The following is a 12,598-nucleotide window of genomic DNA, read 5'->3' as shown; positions in this document are numbered from 1 at the left end:
GAAAAAGGAAGGTGGCTCCTCCTCCCATTTTATGCGACTAGGAAAATCCTGATACCAAAAGCAGATGTGGTTCTACAAGAGGAAGGTATAGGCCAGTCTCACTTATGAATCTAGCTGCCAAGCCCGAAGTAAAATAGCAGAAAATTGAACCCAGCAGCATATTACAGGAATAATAATACACTGTGTCCAAATAGGGTTTACCTCAGGAATGCAACTGTAGTGCAATACCAACAAATCAATGCAATTCACTAAAAGACAAATCTACGTGATCAGTTCAGTAGATGCTAGTCAATAAACGTCAACATTTTGTGATTAAAAGCTCTGAGAAAAGTAAGCTTCTCCTGGTAAAGGGGACCATCTACTCGGTCCCTACGGGAGGGGCCCCTCCGTACCAGGCACCGAGCATGGGTTTACCCGTCACCCCTCTCACAGAATAAACTGGCCTTTGGGGGATTTAATTCCTCCCCTGAAAGGAAGACAAAGGTGGGAGATAAACTTTCGGGTCCAACCCTCCTCCAGAGCCTCCCAAACCATGGCATGGCCCCTTCTCACTCCTTCTCCAGATCCTGGAGTTGAGTCCAGGGCTCCATCTACACTAAGAAACCGCTCCAGGAGGTGAGGGAGTCCCCAGAGCGGGGCCCGGACCCCGTCCTCACCCTACCTCTGAGCTCACGCAAACCGTCTCCTGCTTTCTCTTTTCCTTCTCCTTTGGATACAAGATGTGTTTTCAAGGGAAGCTGAAAGACCAAGGGTCCCTGCATGAGAGGTCCGTGTATGTGCGGGTCTGTGTGAGTGCTGGGGGGCCGAGGGGTGGGGGGGGGAGTTTGGGTGTGTAAGTGCATCTGTGTGTATGTGAAATCTAAGTCTGTGTGAGTGTGGGCAGGTGTGTGCACGTGAGGCGTGTTTAGGCATGTATGTTGTGTGAGTGTGTGTGAGTGTGTGTGGGGGTGAGCCTGCGTGTGCATGCACATGCATGCTGGACCGCCCTTACCTGGTGGGTCCTGTCCCTTCTCCAGCCCCAGCAGGGGCAGGGGGTCCCTAGTCCCCGAAGCCCCTGACCCTGACCTTCTGCCCAGACCACGCTGCGTCCTAGAACCCAGGACTTGCTTCCTGCTCCCGCCGGGTTCACAGCTGCACTGGAGCCCGTCAGCGCTTAAGGCATCCCGTGTCCTGTCCGGCCTCAGCGCAGGCAGCCCTGCCAACATCCCCTCAGCGAGGCTCACGCAGCGCCCTGGGAGGCGCATTCTGCTACCACCTTCTCTCTAAGCAGACGGGATGCTCACTGGGGCTGAGGCTGGCAGGTTCCCTCCCCACGCTAGGAGCTGACATCTCACACGGACGAGACTGAGGCAGGGACCCTGCTCTCCTGCTCAGCCCTGACCCGGGGTCTGGCCCACATGGGCACTCAGATGCTTTTGGTGGGTGGCAGGGTGGGGATGGGTGGATTGATTAAGTTGTACGGCCCCAGCACAGGGCTGACACAGGACATGAGATGAGTTATAAACGTGAGCGTCACCAACACTCATCCCCGTAGGGCCTTCAAAGACGGAGAAAAACTTGCCTGAGGCCCCCTGGCAAGTCAGGGGCTGAGCTGGGAGCCTCGCACCGTAACCACCACTGTCCACCCTTCAGACAGAAGCCCCAGCTCGGGTGTCCTCTTCTGAGCCTCACAGAGGCGTGGGACGCTGCTCCGCAGGGAAGCTCTGCAACTCTCTCGCGCCTTTGCCAGGCCAGCGCCCCTATTCATTTGCATGGCCCTGAAATTTAGGAATTTCTCAAGGCTGCCAGCAGGGCAGCTGGTGTGCAGCCAACCGCGGGGTCTAGCCCAGGCTGCGGCATGACCGTAGGGCCCCCGGGGCCGTCAGCCGCCCCAGCCAGAGCAGAGATGGGCAGCAAGTGAGATCAAGCCCTGGGTCCCAGAGGTCAGGGTTCAAATGTGAACCCAGCTCCCCCCAGGCTGCCGGGCGGCTCAGAGCACATGACCCCGGAACAGACACACTCCCATCTGCTCACGGGCCCAATCACAATGGCCTCCCAGCAACACGGGGAGGACTCACGGCGGGGACGTAAAGACCCCAGCCCCTCACGGGGCAAACAACAGGCATTCAATACGCAGTCAATATAAAAAATAAATGACCTGCCCTCGATCCTCTGAATCCTTCACAGCTCCTCAAGTCTGCCCGTCCCTCTGTTCCCTCTGCCAGGCACACCCTCTGCCCCTGAGCAAACTCCTGTCCATCCCTAAAAACCCAGCTCAGTATTCCCTCTTCAGGGAAACCTTTCCTCAGAGTTCATGGCTGCCTTTTTTGACCTCCCTGTGCTCTGTACATGGAGTTCCCGACCACGTGGACTTAAGTGTGGCTGGGCTGGAGGCCAGGACCCCGCAGTGCCAACCCCAACCTCCAACTCCCCATTCTAACAGGAACTACCCCAGGTGGTGAAGAGCTGCCTCTACTCACACTGGGACATCCTCACGTTCCCTCGGGATGGGTCCACCACGTAAGATGGGGACGGGGAAGGAAATGCGGGGGCCATTTATGGAGAGCAGGCTGGTGATGCTGTGCGGCTCTCTGCCTCCTCCTCCTGGTAGGAGAACCCCAACTTTCCCACTCTTCAGGCTACGTGGCCCACAGAATGGCCCATCAGAGGCTCCTTCCTCCTTCACAATGACTGGTGAGGGATGGTCCTGTAACCCAGTTGCGCGGGCCCACGGGGAAGCCCCTGGGCCGAAGGGAGGGAGCCTGGAGCTGCTGGGCCACCCGACTGCCACATGGCAGAGCCCGCCGGAGAATAACCAACATGGAGGATGGAGACAGAGGCCCCACGGCATCTCTAGAGCCCACAGATACAGCCAGGCCGGAAGCCAGCCGTTGTGCATTTTAGTCCCACGACATTTTTGCTTAAGTCGTACTTTCTGTCACCTGCAACCAGAACACTCCTGACAGCTGTGATGAGGAAGCAAGAGGAGCAACTGTGTCGTATGTGTCACCGACCAGATTCCTAGAACATCTGAGTCTCTGGAGTTACTGAACTTTGTCCCTGCAGTGGATACCTCCTGAGGTGGCAGCCAGCTTCATTCAATGCCCATCCTTGGGGACCAGCTGGAGCTACAGTCACTGTCAGGACTAAGTGACCCCACCCCTAGCCACAGCCGACTGACTGGCCCAGAGTGGAGGTTTGCCCAAGCTGGGCCAATCAGAGCTCTCCCCCAACAAACTGAGCCAATCAGAGTTCTTCACCCTCAGCTCAGCCAGTTAGAGCTCCCCCACCCCAACCTGGGCCAAACAGAGCTCTTCCCCAGGATTTTGAACTGGAACTAGAAGAAAACAAAGACCATCTCTGGCGGGAAGAAACTGTGAGTTGAGGGTGGGCACATTTAAGTCATTTTGAGAGAATCACCCAGACTCACAGAGAAAAGCAGAGACAAAAAAAGATGGGGCGTGAGGCAGCCTTGGTGGCATGGAGTCCCCAGCCCTGCACTGACCATGCAGGGACCCCCTCAGACACAGATAAGCCCACATGAGGGAGACCCTCCCCCACAGCGATGGGAAGGCCCCTCCTGACGCCAGGAGCAGGGAGAGCACTATGGGGGTCTGAGCCCAGGTCGTGGTGGGCTACCTGGCCATGTGCTCAGGCTCCACCATCCCTGTGGGACCCCCCGGGGTCTGGGGCCAAGGAAGGGTCACTCCTCCCACCCCACGCATGGGAAGCCACAGCCACGCCGAGGGGGTGTACCTGGGTCAGGCATGTCCTGCCTTGGGGACGGGCAGGTGATGTCACCACAACCTTTCCATCCCCAGCCAATCCTTAAACAATTCTCTGTCACTTGTGAGAGTGTAAGGTTGGGCACTCAGAAAACACGTTAGGGGACTGGTGGCACAGTGGTTGGGAGTCCACCTGCCAATGCAGGGGACACGGGTTCGGGCCCTGGTCCGGGAAGACCCCACCTCCTGCGGAGCAACTGAGCCCGTGTGCCACAGCTACTGAGCCTGAGCTCTAGAGACCTTGAGCCACAACTACTGAGCCCACGTGCCAGAACTACTGAAGCCCACGTGCCTAGAGCCCGTGCTCCGCAACAAGAAAAGCCACCGCAATGAGAAGCCCGCGCACCGCAACGAAGAGCAGCCCCCGCTCGCCGCAACTAGAGAAAGCCCGCGCTTAGCAACGAACACCCAACACAGCCAAAAATAAATAAATAAAAGTTAAAAAAAGAAAAGAAAACACGTTAGGTGGGGGGATGGTACGAGGACTGGGGCAAACTTTCCTCCACGCCAGGTCCGTGGCTAAGTAGGGCCTGACCGGCCGTTACTGTGGTGTCAGTGGTGTGACCCGCAAGAAGTAACATTAATGACTGCTCAGCTGAGCGCAGAACTTTACAGTTTACAAGGCACCCTCCCATCTGGCCAGGCCTAGTCCCCCACCTCCTCCCTGGACTGGGCCCAGCCTCACCTTGCCAGGCACCATCGCCCTCTTTTCCCGGCACTGGAGCCCTGGCCCTGAGCTCCAGCCTGTCCCCCACTAGCATGGACCCCAGGCCGCAGGACGGCCCAGGCTAAGCTGACTTTACCCTCCAGGGCTCTGCCCAGGCAGCCAGAAGGGCACAGAGCTGGGGTGTAGGGGACACCCCAGCCCCCACGTGGGAATGGGGACCAGCCGCTACCTGAGAACCAGGAACTTAGTCTCAGAGAAGACATCTCTGTTGGAGGGACAGCAGCCTCCTCTCATGGCCCCGCCCAGCAGGAAATGTGCCAAGGGGGGCCCAGAAAGCAGGAAGGGATCCCCAGAAGATGCAAGGTGTGTAATGACCAGCTAGAGGGTCCTCTCCCAGTCGGGCTAGAGCTGACCTCTCGGGGTGAGGTGAGACCTCAGGGAGAAGGCAGAGGTACCAGTGGCCCCGTGGTGAGTAAGCATCCATCCCCCTTTATCCTCTTACGCAGTCAGGATGGCAGAGAACTCTGTGTGGAGCGAACACCTCCCTGACCCTTGCCAACCTTCCTTCGTAGCACAGAGGGGGCAGGAGCACTGGGCTTAAGGCCGACAGAGGCAGGGAACGGCAGGGGCTGGGTTTAGTCCTGCACTGGGGCTGTCATCTTTGTTCTCACGGGTATTGCTGATTTAGAGCGAGTGATCCTGATTCTATCTACAGTTGTGAAAAACGGCCTCCTTTTAGTATAAGTGTAAGTAAAACAGGGGAGGAATTATTTAAAATCTATTAACTATAATGTAAAGGCACAGGAGGTGGGAGCAATCCAGCAGAAAACTTGATGGCATCGTGCTAATGGTCGCTTGAGCACATGCGGAAGCCAACATGCCCTGGCTTTTTTTTTTTTTTTTTTTTTTTTTGCCAAGAAAGGGCACAAGACCCCCTGTGCAGTGCCCATGTTCGGACAACACGTGAATTCATCTGCTCTGAGGATATGCAGGGGGTCAGATGAGGGAGCTCGGCCAGCACTGAACCCCCAGGAGGATGGCTAATCTCTCAGCTCCTGAGGACTCGGGAAGTTGACGTGGAAACCAGAGTGAAGCATGGTGGTCTTGAAAGAGAACATGTGTGTGCGTGTGTGTGTTTACAGGCGCCTGTGTGTGTTTCAGGTCAAGGAGGGTACCGTGTGGTTTTGCAAGTGTGTCAAGACCATTGTGGTGAGACTCTAAGAACAGAATTTTCTGGAGCGCCAAAAGCTCACTTGGTGATCGCAGAGACAGCTGGATGAGAGACCCAGGCTGAGGCAGGAAGAACTCTGGGAGGCTTATCAACAATGGGTGAGCCCGGAGCACAAGGTCCAGGGCCAGCCCTGATGCAGACAATGGCATCTCAGTGATCACAGAGAAGGGGGGCATGACCCTCGACAGAACCGAGCTAACACGTGTTAACTAAGCACTGTATACGTGCCAAGAGCCGCGCTGGGGGCTTTCCACAGGACCCTCCTAGGCGGGCACCACCACCAGGCCCATGTTACAGATGGAGAAGCCAAGGCCCCCATCATCTGGGCCCAGGCAGGTGCCTCCCTGGCCTGGCGGGGTCCTCACCCCACCTTCACCCAGCCCCTCAGAACCCTCTTCCCACGCTTCAGGCCATTCCTGTGCACCAAATCACAGCAGAACCAGGAGGGCTGTCCCCAGTGCGCAGATGAGGAAACTGAGGCCCTGGGAGGTGAGATGGCCTGAGGCCAGCGGGGTCTGCTTAAAGACAAAAGCCTCCCGTGGCCCCAGGCAGCCATCCACTCCCGGGCACATGGGCGCCCGCAGCCGCCACCCTCTTGGCCACGCGGAGGCTCTCCACGCTCCCCCCATCCCCCGGCCGCACCCGCACCCCCAGCAGACAGGCAGGCAGGCAGCACCACTTCTTCACCTACACTGACCCGGGTGGGGTCGCCGTGGCCGCCCACATTATAGCCCCCACACACCAAAAAGCCAGGCTCCCCACCCTCGAGGAAGGAAATAACCCTTCCCCAAACCAGCACTTTCTTTGCAATAATCTCCATATATGAGAAGACAGAGGCGTTTTTGCAATGTTTCCAAATTCCAACAACACTGAGGACAATGGGGCAAAATGACGCATGGCTTGACCCCAGAGGGGCCCCAGGAAGGGACCAGCCCAAAGGAGAGGAATTGGTGGTGCGTACGTGCCACAGTACCCCGCAATCCAGGGGCGGCCAGCCCGGGGCAGGACCTCGAGGTGGACAGACCGAGCTCCCGCCCAGCCCCTCCTCCTCACTTGCTGTGCAGCTGCAGTCACGCCCACCCCCTCTGAGCCTGTTTCCCTGCCGTCACCCACCCGCTCGGGCCTCCTGCCTGCCGGCTTGCCCCTCCACTCCCCCCCCACCACCTGGGCTGCCAGAGGGCCCCTCCAGCCCTCTGGCCATGCCCCTCCCCTGCTCAGAAACACCCCGAGGCTGCCCATCTGCCACCCTCAGAGCAGGACACGAGGTCCTCCATGTCTGGTCCAGTGCACGAGGCCAGCCTTACTTCCCCCCCCCTCCAATCCACCTTCCACTGTCCACCCCTCAACCTTCACATAACAGTGCCAGTATCGCCCCCTCCAGGGAGCCCTCCCTGACCATGCCTAGGCTCCCAGAGCCTCTGTGCTCTCCTCCAGGACAGCCGTGACTGAAGCATTTCAGAACTGCCTACATGGGTCTCTGGGGCCCTCGGGAGGGCCAGGGAGGGACCACGGGCCGGCCCACACCAGAGGCTCTTATGAGTGCTGTGTGCAAGGAGAGGGACCAAGGCCCCTGATGTGGAAGGAACCCCGAGTCCTGCCAGCCTCTCCCAGCTACCCCCACACAGCCCCTGCCCAGGGTTGCCCACCCTCGAGGAGGGAGGCTGCGCTCCACTCCCGCTGCCCCACGAGGCCCGGATCAAGGCCCCAGGCTGCCGCCACCCTCCGGCCTGCTCCCCTCCCAGCAGCTAGGGTGGGGAGTGGAGGGAGCCTGAAAATCCCAGGAAGACCTCACCCCTCCCCGAGCTGAATCCTCACCACGCCCAAGATAAAACTGAAAGCCCTCCTGTACCCCCAGATCTGACCACCCTCCTTGCTCACAGGGGTCCTGTCCTCCAGCTGCTCCAGGTCATTTGCACGTGCTGTGCCCTCTGCCTGAGTGTCCGTACTCCACGGGCCTCCTCCGACGCCCTACCTAAAGCAGCCCCACCCGCACCCTGGTCTCAGCCAGCTCCATCTGCTTTTTAGCCCAGGCGCACACGGCCAGCTCTGACATTACGGTGAGCATCCGTCTGCATCTCCCCACAGAAAGCAAGCTCTGTGGGGGCAGTGGAGGTCGTATTGGTACTGCTTTATCCCAAGAACAGTGACCAGCACCCTGGTAGGTATCACTTACTTCCTCCTTCCAACAACCCTAAGAGAGGGGTTACGACACCCATTTGACAGATGAGGAAACTGAGGCTCAGAAAAGGTCACTGGCCCGAAGGAAGCATGGCCTATGAGTGGCAGAGGTGCGATCTGAGCTTGGCAGGTGTCCAAAGCAGGGACTTCCCTGTGCCCAGCTGCCACCTGCACAGACCCCCGGGGGTCTGGACCTGTCGCTAAGCTCCGGTCCGGCTGCTAGGCGGGCTGTGGAAACAGGCTGAGGATGGGATGCTAACTGCTGTGGTGCCCACCCCAGAAAAAGCCAGCAGTCAAATCAGCAGAAGGAAACACCCACAGGAAAAGGGGGAAGACAAAAAGGGGGCATTTTTTCTTTTGTCCGATTGCCAAACTGTGCAAAAAAGTGACTTTGTTCCCATCTAATTTTAATCACAGTGGAAACCTTTGTATACCACGCCAGGAAGAAGTCAGTCTGTTCAACAACAAGGTCGGGAAAGGGAACTTAAAACCCATCCTTAAACACTGCACTTAAAACTCACAAATGAACAGTCACCCACCACCTGCTTAACTGCTTTTGAATTTAATGTAATATTTGAACAGGCAATACAGTGGTATGGCTCGAAATCCAGAAAATATAAGAAGGCACACAATGGGAGTGTCACCTCACCTTGCACCCTTGTCCTCCACCTGCACACGCCCTCCAGGTAACCACAGGTAACCACTGCAACCCCCCAGGGCTTCCTCTCAGTGTTTGCTTATGAGCCTGTAAGCAAACGTGGATTTACATCTGATTTGACACAAGAGGCAGCGTATTTTACACACTATTCAGCACCTTGTTTTCCTCTCTCAACAGATCTTAAAGATCAGAGCCTCCTCATTTCTTACAGCTGCGTGATATCCCATTGTATGGCTGCACCAACATCTATTTGACCAGCACATATCACCCTGGATCTCAAGTGTGTCCACAGCCCTGCTTCCCCACCTACCTGTGGCTTCTCGAGGCTGAGACCTGCCCTGCGGCACAGGGCCCGGGACAGGGCCTCCACACTCCTGCCAACATCCTCATTGAGAGGCCCACAGCCTCTAGATCCTGCAGCTAGGGAGGGTCTCTTAAAATGGGTATCAGATCTCATTTGTCCCTGGAGAGAAACTTCTCCGTAGCTTTCAAATGTCCTGCCCCACCCCTCTCCTCCTCCCCCCTGCCCTCCCCCACCCGCTCCTGCCTCCTCCCTTCCTGTCCCTCGCACACACCAAGCCAGGCTCCTCCGAAAGTGCTTTCTTTGCACCAGCTGTACCCTCTGCCCACACCCTCCCATCTCAGCTCAGAGATCCCCTTCTCAGAGGGCCCTGCCCTCCCGTCTGGATTGGGTTGCCCACTGCAAGCTGGAACTACATCCCAGGGCAGGGCCTTCAGTTGGTGGGGAGGCGGGTGCTCAGAGCTCAAGAAGCCAGAGAGGGGATGCATCACCTACCTCCTAGGCAACAGACCCCCGGCTCCCATCCCCAACACGCACTTCAGTACTGTGAGCCCCAGAAAGCAGTCAGACAGCACCCACTTTACAGAAGGGAAGACTGAGGCTCACTGACGGGAGGGAGAGACCCCCTGCACCACCTGTGTGGCCAGACCCAGCACCTTCCTCCCCAGCAGGAACGAAAACCTCGAGGAGGTACACGGATGAGGCCAGGGGCTGCCCACCATCCCCAAGTGCCGTGTGCCGCCGATAGGGCTGGTCCTCGTTCAGTCAGTCAACAAACGTCCAGGAGGTCACACATCACAGGGACATTCAGATCCCATGAATTCAGCCGCATACACATGGTAAACAGAGCAGAGTCACAGGAACCAGGACTTAAAATAATTTAGCAGCTGCCCCATCCCACGCCACCCAGCAAGAGGCCACCAAGGAGCGGGCGGGAGCTGGGCCTGTCCCTCGGCCCAGTCCCTCCCTGCAGGGCGCCTCCTCCACCAAGGCCAGCCAGGGAGTGAAGGAAAAAATGCTCCCACCCACAGCCCCACGTGCAAGGCAAACACAGAATTCTGACGCCCAACAGGACACACCGTGGTCCTCCTGAGGCCCTGCAGGGACTGGGGGTCTTCACTACAGTGGTCTTGGGGTCACAGTCACTCGAGAGCAGAGCAGGAAAGTGTGCTGGGCTTTCGGGCCGATCAAATGGGACCGCAGTGGTCCTCTAGGTCACGTGAGACTGTCACCTTAGGCCCTGAATTGAGCTCCACGCTGACCCCTGCTGAGAAGGCGGCTTCACTGCCCTCAGTCCTCCCACAAGCGTTTACTAAGCACCTACTGCCTGTCAGGTGTGAACGTGGTTTAGGGAATTGGCCCAGGGTCAATGAGACCAAGTCCCTCCCCTCGTGGACTCACTGAAAGGCTGGCAAAGAGCTTGGTTTTAGAGTCAGAAAAACCTGGGTTGAAACCCCAGCTGTGCCCTTTGTCTGCTGGGAGACCCTTCCTGGGCCTCAGTCTCCCCATCTTTCAAAAGGGGGAAGACTGCGACCTTCCAGGATCATGGATGGGATCTGGGGAGAAAAGCGAAGGACGAGGCCTGGCTCTGAGATCCCTGCCTCCCTCCCACAGGGACCCCAGCCCCCACCCCCAGAGCCCAGCAGACAGTGCCGGCCACCGTCACAAAGAGGCCCCGCGGTCCAGGTCCCCTCATGGCTCCCACCACTAAGGCCATACAAGGCTCACTCAAGGCTTCCCCAGCCATGGGCGAGGGGCCTACCCTAGGTCCACTTCGGGGTGGGCACTGCTGCAAAAACAGCCCAGTTTACACAGCAGGCACAGCCGACACAGAGGTCTACGCAGGCCGGGTGGGAACTGCGGCCAAATGGTCCCCTGCCCCAGCCCAGGGGCAGCAGAAAAGCAGCGCTAGCCAAGGGCACCTCGCAGGGATGTGAGTCCTGAGCTCCAGACCTTGTGATTTTTCAGAAGACGGAAATCCGGACTTATATGTGAAAGCTGCCAATTTGTAAATGTTGGCAGCTAATTAACTTTTTAAAAATAATAACAACATGGTAAGAGCCAAACAAAACATGCACAGCCAGCTGCGGTAGGGGCTGGCAAGTTTGCGCCTGCAGGAGGTAACAGCCTTTGACTTCATCCCTCCCCTGCCCACTCCTCTTAACACGGGCGGGCGCTGGACGCCAAGAGGGGAGGCTGGGGCAGTAGTTCCCGGGCCCTCCCTTCCTCCTGGCGGGGATCGTCACCCCCATTTGCACGTGGGGAAGGTGAGGCTCAGAGCCCCAATGATTCGGCCACAAACACATGCCAGGACCAGGCATCAGGGCTTGCTCAGGCAGGGCCCTGGACGGGCACCCTTACTCAAGGGGCTCTGGATGATGACCACCACCCAAATTTTCTTTCCATTTCTGGCCTGTCACGGCGACACCTGCTGGCTCGGACCCGCCCAAGTGGTGGTCACAAACCGAGGTGGGGTGAGACCTTGTGACAGCAAAGGGAGGGAGGGCACCCCTGCAGGGAGAGTGGGAAGGGGGAGAGGATACAGGGGGGCAGGGGGTGATGAGGAATGGGGAGGTCCCCGGAGTCGGGGCCACCCCTGCCTACTGAGCCCCCTGCCTGTGCTCCCCACACCCTAAGGGAGCCTCAGCCCAGAGCCTCCCCCGGCCCGACTCGGGGCCCACCGGGCTCAGGACGGCACGGAGGGCTGTGCCCGCCCAGAGGGGAGGGCCGGGGTCCGCTGGACTCTTAAGTTGTTGGCGTGTACGACTCTGTGTGCAAGATTCACGGTGGGGGGGGGAGGGGGTCTGTTTGCCGCCCCAGGGATGTGAGAGACACGTGTGTAACACATGTGAGACATATGTGTGTGTGACAGACACGCGTGTGTGTTAACGAGGCACACGCGTTTCACAGACGGCGGGCTGACAGAGGCGTGCGTGTCTGGGAGACGCCCGTGTGCCAGGCACGTGTGTGTGAAGCCTGCGTGCGCAAGGGCGACGTGTGACAGATGAGTGTGAGGGGCCGGGCGTTCGTGAGAGCGAAAGGGTCTAGAGGGGGGATGCGGGACGGAGACGCGGGGCCGCCCCGCGGAGCCTGAGGAACTTCTGCCGCCTGCGATGGGCGGACGCGAGGGGGAGGAGAGCGCGCGGCGGCGGCGGTGCCCGACCGAGGGCCCAGTTCCCTCCCGGAACGGTGACCCGGGCTCGGGACTTGCGGGGGTGGGGGTGGGGGGCGCGGAAGAGGGATGGGGTGGCGGGACCCGGGCGGGTGGGGGCCCTCCGCCACCTCGCGCCCCGCCGGGCGCCGGCCAGGGTGTCGCATCTGCCCGCCGGGGCGCCGTCCGCACGGCCGGCCCGGGGGCGTGGAGCCCGCGGCGCGTGCCGAGGTCCGCGTGCACTCACCGCGCTGCGCTCCGCTCGTCCCGCGGCGGGCGAGTCTGTCCGCTACTCCGTCCGCCCCGCCGTCGGCGCGTCTAGAGCTCGGGAGTCCGGCGGCGGCGCGGGGCGGCGCGAGGCGGGGCGGGGCGGCTCGAGGCGGCTCGAGGGGCGGGCTGAGCCGGCGCCGGGCCCCCTGCCCGCCCTGCCCCCTCCACCTCCGGGGCGGGGTCTCAGCCGCGGCCGGGGAGGGGGCCGAGCCGGCGCCGACGCTCCTCGCCCAGCCGCGCACCCGGGGCCGGACGTGGCCGCGCTGCGCGTGCGCTCCGAGCCCCGCTCTCCCGTGGCGCGCCCCCCTCGCCGCACCCCCTCGTCGCCCCGTCTAAACGCGGAGTCCCAGCCCCCGCCCTGCTGCCCTCAGCGTTCTT

The 12,598-nt window shown here is 59.7% G+C and overlaps 1 protein-coding gene across 3 annotated transcripts in view; it reads right to left on the bottom strand.

Moving 5' to 3' along the window:
• FBLN2 (fibulin 2) overlaps positions 1–12,307 on the bottom strand; it is a 76,192-nt gene extending 63,885 nt beyond the window's left edge. For all 3 annotated transcript variants that reach the window (XM_081245556.1, XM_081245557.1, XM_081245558.1), the window contains exon 1: positions 12,198–12,307. The gene's annotated coding sequence lies outside the window, so the exon portion shown is untranslated. The remainder of the gene's footprint in view (positions 1–12,197) is intronic.
• Positions 12,308–12,598: the final 291 nt, after the last annotated feature.

Source organism: Mesoplodon bidens (genome assembly GCF_964165515.1).
Source record: "Mesoplodon bidens genome assembly, chromosome: 10".
NCBI classification, from domain to species: domain Eukaryota; kingdom Metazoa; phylum Chordata; class Mammalia; order Artiodactyla; family Ziphiidae; genus Mesoplodon; species Mesoplodon bidens.
This window is presented reverse-complemented; position numbering and strand designations above follow the sequence as displayed.